Genomic DNA, 14,802 nt, shown 5'->3' with positions numbered 1-14,802 from the left:
AGAAAAGAAAAGAAAAGAAAAGAAAAGAAAAGAAAAGAAAAGAAAAGAAAAGGAAAGAACAAGCCAAAAGACAAAACCAGATCACGTGGAACAGATTTTGTATGAGGGGACTTGTTGGGCTAAGACACTTCAACCTAGATAGGAGGAAACAAGATATATGAGGGAGGGTCTATAAAATCTTGAATAATTTGAAGAAGGTGAATAGGAAGTGATCATTCACTATTTCTTACAATACAAGAGCTGAGGGTCACCCAATCAATCATGAAGTTTAAAACACTCAGTGGAAATACTTTATCACTTAAAGCATAAATTACGGAACTAAGTTCTGTGGAATGTTGTGGAGGTCAATAGAGTAAATGGATTCAAAAATAGATTAGACAAATTTATAGAGGAAAACTCCACTAAACATCATCATCTAGTTGCCTACTCAAAGGTCCTTAAGCCCGTGACTGCTCTAGGAGAGAAGGATATATGAGGCTATCTATATCTCTGCTTCCCTTATTCTTTTTAAGATAGTCAGTCTCCTTTTATAGGTTACAGGCTGTCAGAAAATGAGCTGGATGGTCTGAGGACAAGTTTTATGAACAATTGTCAAACAAAAGAGAAATTCTTTCTTTTATACTGAATGCTGAAGCTCTCTGTCCTTTTTCCCTCTTGGTTAAACACATCAGACATGCTTACCTAATTTCCTAGGTAATAGAAATGGGTACTGCATCTAAGACAAAATCTATCTTCTCTATTGGTATTTCTTTTGAAAAGTTTATTTTCCTTAACTATATCTCTCTTCATTTCATTCAAAAGCACATTCACTTTAAGTACAATTATAAAAAATGAAATTTAAGTATATAAGTTCTAGCAATACTTTCCTATTTTTTTTCAAATTTTATTTTGTGGAAAAAAGGGAGAAAACTATCTGCCTGTAGCTTTCAGTTATCACTCTATTGTTTTTTATTGCTCTATTGTTTTTTTCTGTTTGATTATTACCATGCTGTGATAGATATCCAAATATATCTCCATTAAGTTAAATGCGGGGTTGTCATAGAGGCATTTATGGAAGTTTTTCCTTCTCTACACCTAATCAGATTCCCAATTTACTCACCTAAATGAATCAAAACAGTTAATTCAAGTAGACAAAGGCAAACAGTAATTATTTGTGCCCACATGAAAGAGAAAACTTGTTTGACTAAGAATGTTGGTGATACAGAAATTCTGAACGTTGTTTCATTTCATATATTTTGCTGAGTCCAACCTTCTGTAACAGAAAACTGCTTGAAATTCCCTCATTAGGATCATACAAGTGCTGTGTCCAGCCCTGGGCTTCCTAGTTAAAGAGAGATAAAAAGCCCCAAAAGCAATTAAGGAATTGGAGCATCTCTACCATAAAGACAAGCTGAGAGAGCTGGGATTGTTCAGCCTAGAGAAGAGAAGGCTCACGGGGGACCTCATCAATGTGTGAAAATACCTGAAGGGGGAGTGTAGAGGAGATGGCTCCATGTTCTTTTCAGTGGCGCCCAGTGACAGGACAAGACACAATAGTCATGAACTGTACAGGCAGAGGAGGCTCTATCTGAACACCATCAAAAGTTTTTCACTGTGAGTGTGGCACAAGTTGCCCAGCTGGGCAGTGTAGTCTCCCGTAAAAGTCATCTTTTAAGAGAGAGATATGACTTTTTAACATTGTTAGTCTGTGTTTTGTTGCTTTCCATATGTGGGAGGTGGAGTGGGGGAAGGACCATAAATAGCCAGAGTTGCAGTATTCCCTTGACTTCTCTGTAACGTGATGCACTAGTAGAGGAAATTCATATGAACAATAAAGGACTGCTTACCTCCATAAAAAGATGGATAGTTGGACTTTTTATCCCTTATTTATTCTTAGATTGATCCTTGTAACTCCATGAATTCTATCCATCCAGATCTGATCCTTTTCCTTTAACATACTGTTAGTTTCTGTTCAAAATTTTAGATAATTGTTACATGAATTTTTGCAAAATATGCAGTTTCCTTGTACTGAAATGAAGAAGTTCATGTTAAAAGGTTTTGAGGACAATTTTTTGTTACTGGTCTGTGACATGGTAGACCTGAGGTCAAATCCTTGCTCTGCTTAATTTGAAATTTTCCAGAGTAAAAAACCTTGAGGCAGAGATTTAAGCCTGACATCTTAGGTTAGAATCCTAACCATCAAACTATAAAGTGTTACAATCTTACAGTGCTCTCTTGTAGGATTTCATTTCATAAAGAAGCTCAGAAAATATTTTTTTTAATCCACCAAGTAATAAATACAAATTTTGAGTTGACAAAGATTACCACAAAATGGGACTCGTCTTCTAGTCAACTTAATTTTAGTATTAAGAATTTCCTTTTAAACACTTACTTTTATAGCATTTTTTAGCTTTCATTTACTGATTAATCTTTGAGAAAATGAATGATCTGTAATTTGAGCATTTAACTGGGACTCAAGAGCTTGCAAGAGTTTCCTGATTTTCACAAAACTTTCCTTTGTGCCCTTCTTGGATCACATCTCTGATCTCTGTGAGCCTCTGCTCCCTCACCTGTAAAATAAGATATGAGGCTTCTTTCTGTCTTTCTTCTGTTGTGAAAGGGCATGAAATTATTCTTGTTCTTTACTCAGTGCTGGTAAAGCCTGGTTAGAGTGTTGTGTCCAGATTCAGGCAACTGCACTTCAAGAAAAATTGAGCCAATTGGAAAATGTTTCATGAAAAGTGGAAAGAATTATCAGAGATAAAAAACGACTTAAGAAGAAGCACAGAAGAAATTGTTCTCCCTGTTCTATGGTGGACATGATAAGAAATAACTATTTTAGGTTTCTGATAGATTTATATTAGGAGTTAAGGATTATGTTATGTGTTACCTGTTGAGGACCTAAATATAGTTAAGGCCTGGGAAAATTTCCCAAAGAAAGCTGTACAGCTCAGGGTTTTTAAAATCCTCTAGGTTAGCATCTGCTAGTAATTATATACTATTACACGCCTCTCATGATCTTACTAATACATGTGAGGTAGTGTTACCAGCTAATACAGGTTACATGGAAATACTTCTCCATCACTGACTCCTACTTTAGTATCCATAATCTGCAATGGTAGCTACGTGAGGACTTGCCTGTAAATATCCCTAGCAGTACTGAAGAAAGGATGGTGAGCTCATGAAATGGAATCATGCATTCATTAGCTGTCCTCAAGATGATATTAGCATAAACTGGAATACCAAGACAATATGTTTGCAATGTTTTCAAAATGTGTGAGCAGAAAGGGAAATTGTCTCATTTGGTTGGGTCAGAGTTTTCTTTTCCCTCATATGAAACTGGCAGGTATTTCAGAGATTCTTGGCTGGTTTTTCCCAAGACTTACAACTTTGGGCTGTACTTGCAGAAGGCCAGGAGAATGCATAATTTCTTTGTAATATGCACCAGTCTTCATTTAGATGAAAAACTGTCTCTGTGCTCATTTATTATTCTTTTATCCCAGGAAAGAACTTAGCCCTCCTTCTTACGAAAAAGAGCCGCTTTAAAGATGCTAATAACTCCTGGTACTGACCTTTATGGTTTCCATTACCTAAATACACAGTTAATAACTTATTTCACATATAGCTAAACCTTAAGAATTTATTATGCTGTGAAACACAACACCCCTTTCCAATGAACTGGTACACACTGGAATTCTGTAGGAAAATTCGCATGTATGAACCTGATGTTCCTCACTCACACATATATACATATGCGTATTTTCTCCCTCTGGACTTGTACTCTTTCCAGCACAGAGACACTCTGATTAGAATGGACATTCCGAAGAACTCTGCAGGGAAGGTGATACACAACCCCACAGTATTGTGGTCAGCAGAGGTTCAACATAGATTTCCAGGACAGTTATGCAGGATTTTAGGAAACCCTTTATGTGTGTGAATTTTCTTTCTGAGCAGCATTTGCATAACAGTTTTTTACTCCTCTTTATCCACCTGCCATTATGAATATCAACAGAACACAAAGACATCAGCAGTTAATTGCTTGGTAGTAAGCAGGTAAGACAAACTTCATTAATTTAGTGTTATTTTTGAATAACATAACACTGTCCTCTATTAAAAATGCAACTGAATTACCTGGGGATTTACAGTCCAGAGCAGTGTCTCCTACAAAGCAAATATAAAATAAGTCACCTAAGCTGTAAGCATTTTACACCAATCATCACACAGAATGGTGATTTCTTAATAAAAATCAAACAAGCTAATGGCACGTAAAGTGCTAACCACTGTCCTTGCCAGTCATGACTCAGATGACATTCCTTTAGTTGAAACTACCTCAACTCTTCCTTTAAAACAATTGTACTCAATAGGTGAATTGCAGCCAGTATTCCAAATGGGTGATCTTGGTTCTGAGCCTATCTCACTCATTGTTAACAGCACAGAGAAGTTTACTGTCTTTATGCACACGATTCTCTTCCCATAAAGCTTCCCATACTGCATGTCCTAATCCTTCTCAGCTCACATCTACTCTGAGTGCATAGAAAATCATGGTTAAATTGTAAATTAGTCCAAAGTGAATAACTCAGAATAGCTCCTTACTTGCAAATAATTACAATTTGCTGCATAAAACATGCAACAATTTTGCTATCAACTGAATACATTTCAAAGAATAACAAAGAAATAGAAACCTTTCATTAAATAAAAGCTTTTTTTATAATATCAGAAAAATGGTTTTTCAGATCTTCGTGGGCAGAGTCGAAAAAGTCTTTGGCTTAGTGATTTGAGACTTCCTACAGAGGGTATTTAATTTTGAAACAGAAGAATCAAATCTCGCAGCTTGTGAATTTTGTTGGCGTAATCTATTGAAAATTAGTTTGTCCAAGAAAACTGTGTTATACATGTGTGGAACAGAAGAGAAAATGCTCAGAGGGAGGTTAGATGATACTTATGCCTGCTGTTAATGGAAATCAGTCTCCATTCCAGTTCCTAGGCTCACAGAAATATTTCTTTTAAAATAATCTCAGTTAAGTGTTCTTGAGCTGTTATGAGGAAAAAAATCCCAAACATTCCTCTGTTTGAAACACAGAGGGAAATCAGATGAATTTTAAGAGCACTGCTATATCAAAGGCATTTAAAAAGTTATAGTAGAGTAGTCATCCTTAAACACCTTTTCACGCTTCCTTGCAAAACAGTGACTAATGGAGTTTTATAAGGCTCCCTTCAAACTGCTAAAGAGAGTGTTTCGCATATGAACATGGACCTGTTAGTTCTCTACCATCCTGAACCTACACCATGCAAAAATGTCTTCTGAAAGATACTCAGCATTGTTAACTACTACTGAAAGCATCCTGACAATGGCTGACTTGGTGAGTTATAAGAGGGAACACAAGACCCTCCTGGGTAACTGGATTAGACAGCTAGTAGTGGAGGCCACCACATAATCATGTTTGATTAAAAAAAAAGGGACTAGAGTATTTTTTTAGTGTTTGCATATGAAATACTCAGAGATATAAATTTAGAAAGTTATTGGTGCTTGTTCAAATTTAGAGGAACTTGGAACTGACACATCCTGTTTAAATATAAAACATGCATAGCTTAAAGCTAGTGGAAATAAAATATCCGTATGTAATCTTTTGCATATCAGCCCAGCAAATTAATTTATCCATGTAAAAGAAATTGAATCATAAGAAAAAAACACTTAGATGTCTAAGCAGTACTAGTGAATCACTTTGACTATGTCCAGAAAACACCATTTCTGGTTTTATGAACTTTAAAATAATTTAGAGTTTGAACAGTATTGTATGTATAGTTCTGTTTAGAGTGCTCCAAATAAGGTAGAAGTACTTTTTTTCCAGCTGAAATCAATTTTCAAATCTATTAATTTCCAAAAAAACAATTCCATTACCCAACTGTTTGTCATTATGTATGGCTTGAGGGTCAACTTAAGAAAATTTGGAGCTACTAGGCAGAAGTATAATTGCTCAGATTTTGATAGTGTTGTATGTTTCCAGTGTCCCAGCAGTAGAATCTGGCCTAGAATTTTTAAAGAAAATTATGTAGAGTTGAAGATGACTAGTCTACTTTAACAAAACTATAAAAAACATAATATTGAACCTAGTAAAATCTTAACCAGTTTTTACTGCAGACCTTTAAAACAGGCCCACAACTAAAAATACTAGAAGTGTTTGACAGAGGTATAAACACTTACCATTTGTTATTTTGTTCCTTCAGTCATTAAATTCTCAACTAAATACACAGATAACAGAGTGGCAAAGGGAAGCAACAGAGAAAAAATCCAGAATGACAGATAATCATAGACAGGCTTCACAAAACAGTCATTGGAAGATTAATTAGTTGAGAACAAGATGTCACACAAAGCATAAGAATGAGCAATGTATAACATGACTTGCACACAATCCATTCTACTTTCTACAAAATTATATATATAAAATATGCTGCAAGACATTTTCCAGCTTTAAATAATCTATTATCGTGTCAAAAGTAACAGACAAAAAGAGCTGTTCAGAAAAACACACGCATTTTGGCAACAGAGAGAACAATAAATGTATTTATAAAAAGGTGTTTTGTCTTTGTTTTTTTTTCCTAAGTAAAGACACCTTTGATGAAACGCAGCAAAGAGGCATATGAAGTTCTTTCCAGATGGCAGGAACTGCTAAGGAGGCTGTCCGTCCACTGTGTTGTACTTCAGGAGGGAAAAGAAAGGACATAGAGTACAGAATCCGAGGAGGGAGTAGAGCAAAGATTAGAAGATAGCATGGTCTATTAAGAGTTTGAATCAACTCTGTGAAGGTTTCAAATTCCGGGAGGAAACCCGATACTCAGTCTCAATGGAAACTGATGGTTCCAGTGCGGTGAGAACTGGGGAGGGAGGTTTCAGACAAACTCTGATAGACCGGACAAAATACATCTTTCAAAGTTGCTATTGCGAGGTGGGGCAGAAAGGCGGGAGGCACAGAGCTTGGCTTACTAAAGTAACAAACATTAGAAGTTTGCTAATCATATTGAAACTCCATGCATTTCTTTTGTTATTTTACTAACTTGTAGGAAAAATTCTTGTTTTCAGTTTGAGAAAATGGCAAAAATACCTGTAGGACAAGGAAAAACGCAGCAAGAGGTTCTTTATTGCAGTACTGGGTGCAATCCTAAGCCACATGGGCCTAGAAGCACACCACCATTTGTATAACGTGCCTTTTTTTATTCTCTTGGTTACATAAGCTGTTACATATTCAGTGAGTGCCAGGTTTTTTAACTTAAGAGGTAATTTCTTGGACTCAGGAAGGGGCATTACCCTCCCTCTTGATTGATTCGTGATGTATCCCGCCTGTACATTGTACAGAGGGGTCTCTCTGCACACAATGGGTGACCATCCAGCAGAGGGTACATTTTTATTTTTATACTTTTCCCTATTCCTGGCAGCAAAGGTTCCCTGGTGTCAGGCCCAGACAGGACCTTCCACCTTAAAGCTTTCACAATACGCCTAAAAAAACCCTTTGGAATTAAATGAAAGAAGAAAATCCCACCCCCTTCTGTTTTCCACCAAATTAATTTGCTTATAATAAAAGCAAATTTATTTCTCATAAACTGCAACTTGTTTATGTACTCTTATGAACACAGAAAAGGTTTGCTTTCTTGACTTGGAAAAAGCTGGGGTGCTGCTTTGACAGAAGAGTAAATAGAGCCAGTTAGACCTATGGCTAAAAAGAAGGACAAGTAAAATTGAACATGTGTCACTGTATTTATTAATACAATGTAATTAAATTCAGTGGTTTGCAAAGTTTAACATCTTGGTGAAGATCACCAGTACACTGTTTTTCATAAAAATACAAAACAAGTTTTTTTCACAGAAACTTTCTCTTTTCACACCCTAAGAATTGTATAAATAAATAACAATATATTAGAACCGTTATAGAAAAGCCATAAATCTGATGTGACCTGCTTGAAAATCTATTAGAGTGACTGCAAATAACAAAAATGTTCGGTCAAGTGTGTTCTAGCAAGTCACAGTTCCTTTTAAAAGCCATTGATGATTCAATAAGAGAGCCATATGGCTCTCCTCTCGTTTATCTAAACTCAGCTACAGGCTTCTTGAAGAATATTTGTGAAGAGAATCTATCACACTAAAATGTCACACAGCTAATTCATCCTCCCCAATCTGTTTATAAAGACAGATGGCAATATGTTGGTTTGTCATAAAAAAGTGGACTGCAAGTGCAATAACCATGTCTAGACACTCACTTGAAAACCTGCTGTTCCAGAACTACTCACCCAGATACCCCACAGAATCACAAAGCACTCAGGTGACTCACAGCAGGTGACCTGGCAGCAGCTGTATTGAAAGGAAATATGCCCCAGACATCTCAGAAAGTGGTATCCCTGCAAAGATATAAAAAGCACAGCATCAGAAGTCCTTAAATGGGTAGTACTGGGGGAGAGGAGGAGGGGAAGTAAGACAGGAAAATCTTATTTAATATGCTCCAAACCCAGGAATTGAGAGATTAATTTCAGTTTATAACTTTCTCATATCAGAGAGCCCAAACAATTCCTACATAAAGTCATTTTTAAATGCGAAACATTCTTCTATCTTAACTGCAGTACCACAGATTATGAGTTCTCCTTATACATAAGGTGGAATCTGAGATAAAAATGGCATTTGACTCTCTGTCTTCATCAGCTGTCCTGAAAAGTATTTTCAGGTGGAATTTAATGCATATGTACCTCATTCAAAGTATTGTAGTCACATTTTTACTTAAACAGTGTAGGAACTCAGTAAGTACATATAAATTTTTGCCTCTCTCGAGCAAGTAATTTGCTGTCACCATATGTAAATTCCTCATGAAGAAATGAAAGACAGAAAAGCTGCTAGCATGATACTTTTGTACTGCTTAGGCCTTCAAAATAACTTGTCACAAATGAAAGTGTAATTTTATGTATCCACATTTGAAAAATGTAACTCATTTTCATAACCAGAAGCCTTACAATCTACACTCTACCGTGCAAAGTATCAATAAATCATGAAATAGACCCAATGTATTCTGTACTTCATTAGGTAAATGCTCTGTTACCCCTTTGTCCTTTCAGAATATAAATTCTCAGTGAAAGCACTTTGATTTTCCATGCTCTGTGTAGCATTTTACAGAACATTAATGCTTTGCTCTTCCAGTAACTGTGCATTGCTTCAAAAAGGAGAAGTGCTGTCACACTGTAGTTAGAAAGTTTGAAAATCCTATCAGTGGTGGAATACAAGTGCTCTGGAGCTGGGGAGTGAACCAAGATCAGCTGAGGTTCCTTGTGTTGGTGCTTCCATGAAGGGTGCTCTGCAAGTCTGTGTAAGGCATGGACTCCTGACATACCCTTGCAGACTCCTGTTAGAACCACTTATGGCAGCAGGACTCTGCCCAATGCAAAAGTCCTTAAGGCTCCTTATATCTGAGCACAAACATGCTTTATTCACCTCAAAAGATACAATAAAAATACCCCAATACTGCATTTCATGAAGAAAATAGAGTTAATACTCAAATTTAAATGAAAATATTGCTGAAACCATTGATTTTCAAGCAAAATTCTTCATATTCTAACCTCTATACAAGCTTCTATGGTCCAGATATGAAATGTGAGTGCAGAAAACAGAAACAGTTACACAGAAAATTACCTCACTGGATTGTGTTTGTTTATACTCTAAATTCATTTTCACTGAGATATGTTATTTCAATTAAAAACAGTATCTGTGTGTATGCTTGTTTAGCCTTAGCCTGTGGAGTTGTGTTCTGTGACAGCAGTGTACTTCACAGCGTTATAAAAAAATTAATTCAGTTATTAAAATAAAACCTTGTTTTGAGCTCTGTTTTGTTTCAAAAATAGAATATCTATGCTGTAAATCATAAAACAAAAACTGATTTAGGGTGAATATCAATCTGCTTTCTGCAACAAGAAAAGAAGAACAGAGTGGTTGAATTTTGGCATGTAATCTCACATGGTGTTCCAAAGCTTAAAAACAAAAGCATTGCTTTTATCACGATTGTTCCTCCATGTTAGCTTTCCTTGAAGGATTAAAGAGTGAAGGAATATGTAATACCAAAAGCTATACTCACAATTATTTTAACCTTCAGAAATCAGTGTGACATTATGCCAAATGTGCTACACTTTCCTTTGACTGTGAGATTTTATCTTCTGAAAAATTCCTGTATAGAACTTCAGGTGTAAATTCAGATAACCATCTTTTGGACTATGATTTAATAACCAGCCCACTGGATTTCTGCAATTATTATGTTTAATGAAAAGGTGATGATGGATGTTAGACCTGTCCTCCTCAATTATTCTGTTAGAAGCTGGTTTCTACAAATAAGGTGTCCTAAACTTTTGGATTAACCTCCAGTAGCAGAAGTTATGCAGATAATTTTCAAAAGGGTTAATAACAGCCTATCATTCTCTGATGGGAGGATCATAACTTAAAACTTTGCATCAATAGCAGGATATTGGTATTTTTAGCACCTTTGAGCCTTGTTAGTGTGTCAGACACTGTACAAACATAGCACAACTTTATCAGAAGTTGTCAATTATGTTTGAGGCCCTTGTAGATTTGATTCTGATGAGTAATCTTGAGGCAGCCAAAAACACAAGGGTGGAAGGCAACCTGTATGACATAGCAAAAGAGCTCAAAATTCTTAGGCAGAGTAAAAAAGAGAATAACAGGAAAAACAACAAGATACAAATGGATGAGTAACAAGGATGAGTAACAATGTAATGTTCAGTTGCAATTAGAGTTGATTTACTTCTCAAAGAGTGAGAGTGAAGATGTGTTTCAAGCGAAATCTTACAGACCATGAATCTGGTGCCACTCAGTATTTCCATTAGTCATTTGGCTGATGCAGAAAAGATTTGCTACATTTTCAGGTGACACCACAACAGGAATGTATGTCTTCTACAAGACAAAAACACAGAATGACCTTGACAGGTAAGAGAAAGAGGGAGCAGCTTGTGTGAAACAGGTAGAAATAATCAGCAGCACTGCCAAGCAGTGAGTTCTGCAGAAAATAGCTGGTAGTTTCTGGCAGTCAGTTGTTCTGCTTGAGTCATCAACATCATATCATTGCAAAATAGCCAAATGTCATATGAAGAGACAAAGAGACATGTGCAAACCAGTAAACATAACATGAGAAATCATTTGTTCAATCTACACCACAGTGTTAAGTTTACAGAAACTAAAAAATCAGAGCTTTAGAACAGATGCCTTCTGGGAAAAGACTGAAGGAATTGGGCTTGTTGGCTCTGGAAGAGGGAGATTGGTGGTTTTCAAGGTTTAAAATAAACAAACAAAAAGTGGGCTTAAGTCAGAATCAAGATACAGATTCAACACCAAAAAGAGTTTTCTAAGAATACTAAGGACCTGGAACTTAAAATCATGTATATTAGCAGCACATTCTTGAACCATATCTGTAGAAGTGATATCCTTTAATATGCATTTTCTTGTACCCTGATAGGTTGACCAGTATATCTTTGTTAAATCTTTGTTAAATAAGCAGGAATTTCTATGCTTGCTTTGAGTCTCCAAAGTTTATATATCTAGACTCATTCTACCAACAGATATCTAAAATACAGTCTTCTAGGAAGAGTTAATTAATTTTTCAGAACCTTGATCATTCTTTCAGTGTAAATCATTTAAGATTTGAAAGAAGTTAACTAGAAAAAAAAAAGTTTTGTAGAAAGGAATTTTCATTTTTCTGATTTTCATTTCTTATTCACTTAATTCTGGCTTGGAATGTGTCTGCTCACTGCAATTAAATGTCTTTAAATTATCACTATGTGATAAGTACTTTTCCACATCTGTATATATCATTATTTTTACAAGTAGATTGTACACCATATCAATGAGGATAACTCCAGTATTAACAACATTTAGAATCAAAGTGTGGTAACTAAAATTAAAGGTAAGAAGCATACCAATAGGTTGTAGTGATCAGATTGCTGATCTTAACAACAAATAAATACAGTGTAATTACTGTGCCTCATAATAAAAATTTTATTCATGTTTCTTTATACATTCTGCTCCCTTTTTCTACTTAAATTTTGTAAAACTTACTGAGACAAAGTAGACACTGTAAATCCAACGTATACTGGAGTGCTAAGTATTTGGGAACAATTTGCATGTGGTGCTACAATCCAATGAATTGATCAAGTCTTTTCTCTGGCTTCGTTGCATGTTGAATAAGACTTCTTGTTTATGAAGTTCCTTTGGCAACTGAACTAAGCAGTGAGTAGTGCATGGAGTAAGAGCTTTATTCTCACACAATTCAACCTGCCCTTGAAAGGTACATCTACTATTTTTGGAGTAAGGTGACTGCTACTTGGGAAGTGGAAAATCAATCTGTATGTCAGTGACCCTATGTTTGCTGCTGGTATGCTTCACTTTCTTTGACTACCATTCAGAAATTACAGCTTAATAGAGCAGACTGATAATTTCAATTTTAAAACAGTTAATTTAAAAAAAAATCAATATGTGGTTTAACTGGTTTTTCATAGCTATATTAAAAATTGCTACTGCCAGCAAGTGGGACTCTTGACAATAAGAAAAATAACTAACTTCAAATAATCATAATTATTCTTTCATTTCTAAAGATAATTACATGCATTACTTCCATCATTTTTCTGTGTGACAAAGGGTATCTCGTATTACAAGCTGAAAAAGAAAAATCACCCAACCTGTGCCTTGGAAGTGTTCATATTCAAAATTAAATCTGAAAATAGAAACTGGGCTAAAGAACTGCCATTAAAAAGCAAACAGTATTATCAAAACTCTTAGAGTGAATAAACTAAACAGAAGCTTCAGCATTTTGGGAATTATGTACAAAAATGCCTCTAAATGTTCTGGAAAATGAAAGCTAAACACCCAAGTCTAATTTCTGTTACTGGGTTTCTTCTCATTCTGCTTATAACATTAATATGTGCAAAAGTGATAGAAATGGACTTTTCACCTATTACATACTTACATTCCATGGACGATATTGCAAAAGCTCACAAAAATTTGCTCCTCCTAGTTCTGCAGGATGCTTTTGTGATTTTGTGTAATCATAGAGTCCAAACAAAGTTTGTTTTGGTTTTTTGTTTGTTTTTTGTTTAGTTGGTTCTTTTGGGTTTGTTTGTTTTTGTGGTTTTTGTTTGTTTGTGGGGGTTTTTTGTTGGTTTGGTTTGGGGGTTTTTTTGGGTTTTTTTGGGTAGCTCTGCGGTAAGAACATTAAACAAATCACTTGGAGTACAGATATGTGCAAACAGCCTATTTCCCAGGATCAGGACTACAGAATTTTTCAGTGGACTTTCCTACCTGTTAGAAGAAATGTGAAGCTTTGATCAAACATCTAGAAAATCTTACATTATTAAGGCTCACATTACAGACATTTTTATCTCAGCTACCTAAAACTATTAATTGCATTTTTGAATGATGGAAAAGTTGGAAGGGTCTGCTGGGGATCATCTGGTCCAACCTCACTGCTCCAGCAGAGCCATATAGAGCCAGATGCCCAGAACCATGTCCAGATGGTTTTTTAATATCTCCAAGGATTGAGACTGCCACCACTCTGAGCAACCTGTGCCAGTGCTTGATCACCCTCACAGTGAAAAAGTGTTTGCTGATGCCCAGAAGGAACCTCCTGTGTTTCAATGTGTGCCCATCACTTCTGGTCCTGTCACTGGGCACCACTGTAAAGAGCCTGTCTCTGTCCTCTTTTTGCCCTCCCTTCAGGTGTTTATACACATTGGTGAGATCCCCCTAAGCCTTTTCTTCTCCAGGCTGAACAGCCTGAACTCTCTCAGTCTTTCCTCATATAGGAGATCCTCCAACCCCTTAAAATCTTAGCGCCCTTTTTGCAGTCCTCAGGTCATGGGGTCTCTCCATCCCTGTCTTGTACTGGAGAGCCCACAACTGGACCCAGCACTTCAGGTGGGACCTCAGCAATACTGAACAGAGGAGAAGAGAAGGCTCACCTTCCTTGACTTGTTGGCTACACTCCTCCTAATGCAGTCCAGAAAAACACTGGCCTTCTTTTCGTTGCATAATGGGGTTTGAATGCTATACTTAAATCTAACGTCACATTTACTCATGTTAACGCCCCAAAGCAATTGGAGCAACTAACTTAGGAGAAGAAATAACCATTTTGTCATTCCTCTTTTCTGTAGTGCAGAACTATTTCCCAGATATTTAATCTATTGTAATAACTAGCCTCTCTTCTACGCCTCATCTCAAAATGCTAAAGTCAGGATGACCTTTGATTTTACATAGCACAGAAAATAAATGTTCTGCTTCTGTTCGGTTTATAATTTCCAACAAACACACCTTTTCTAACATTTGAATTTTCACTGCTTTTACCTCATTCTGAATACACACTGAGGTGGAAATAAAATCTATTATTTGGCCCATTAAAATCTTCAAGCAGTAAAAGCTCATTTTGGCCACCTCTCCAAGAACTAATAAAACAGTGCTGAATTCAACCTAGACATTTCAGAACAGGTTGGGGGGGGAGCAAACTTTAACATAATAAAAAATAATAATTTATTTTTAAAATATAACCCCTACTTGTTATTAAGAGGCAACTAGTCTACTAATTTACAAAAACCAGTTAGATTCAGGAAATGCTGATATTTGTTGGTATCAAAGTCTAGAGAGTAAATGAAATTGTGTTAAGTTTTATGGACATTTATTGGATTCAGTGTGAAAGTCTGACAAAATATATGCCCTGGAAAAGTCCTATTTCATCAAAGTTTTTTTTAGATATTTTACAGGAATAGACAACACACAACAGGGTGCTAAAAACAGAGTGT

This window comes from Corapipo altera, unplaced genomic scaffold (assembly GCF_003945725.1).
Source record: "Corapipo altera isolate COAL_440 unplaced genomic scaffold, ASM394572v1 61281, whole genome shotgun sequence".
In the NCBI taxonomy this organism is placed as follows: Eukaryota; Metazoa; Chordata; class Aves; order Passeriformes; family Pipridae; genus Corapipo; species Corapipo altera.
The sequence above is the reverse complement of the archived record's forward strand: the minus strand, read 5'-3'. Positions refer to the sequence as shown.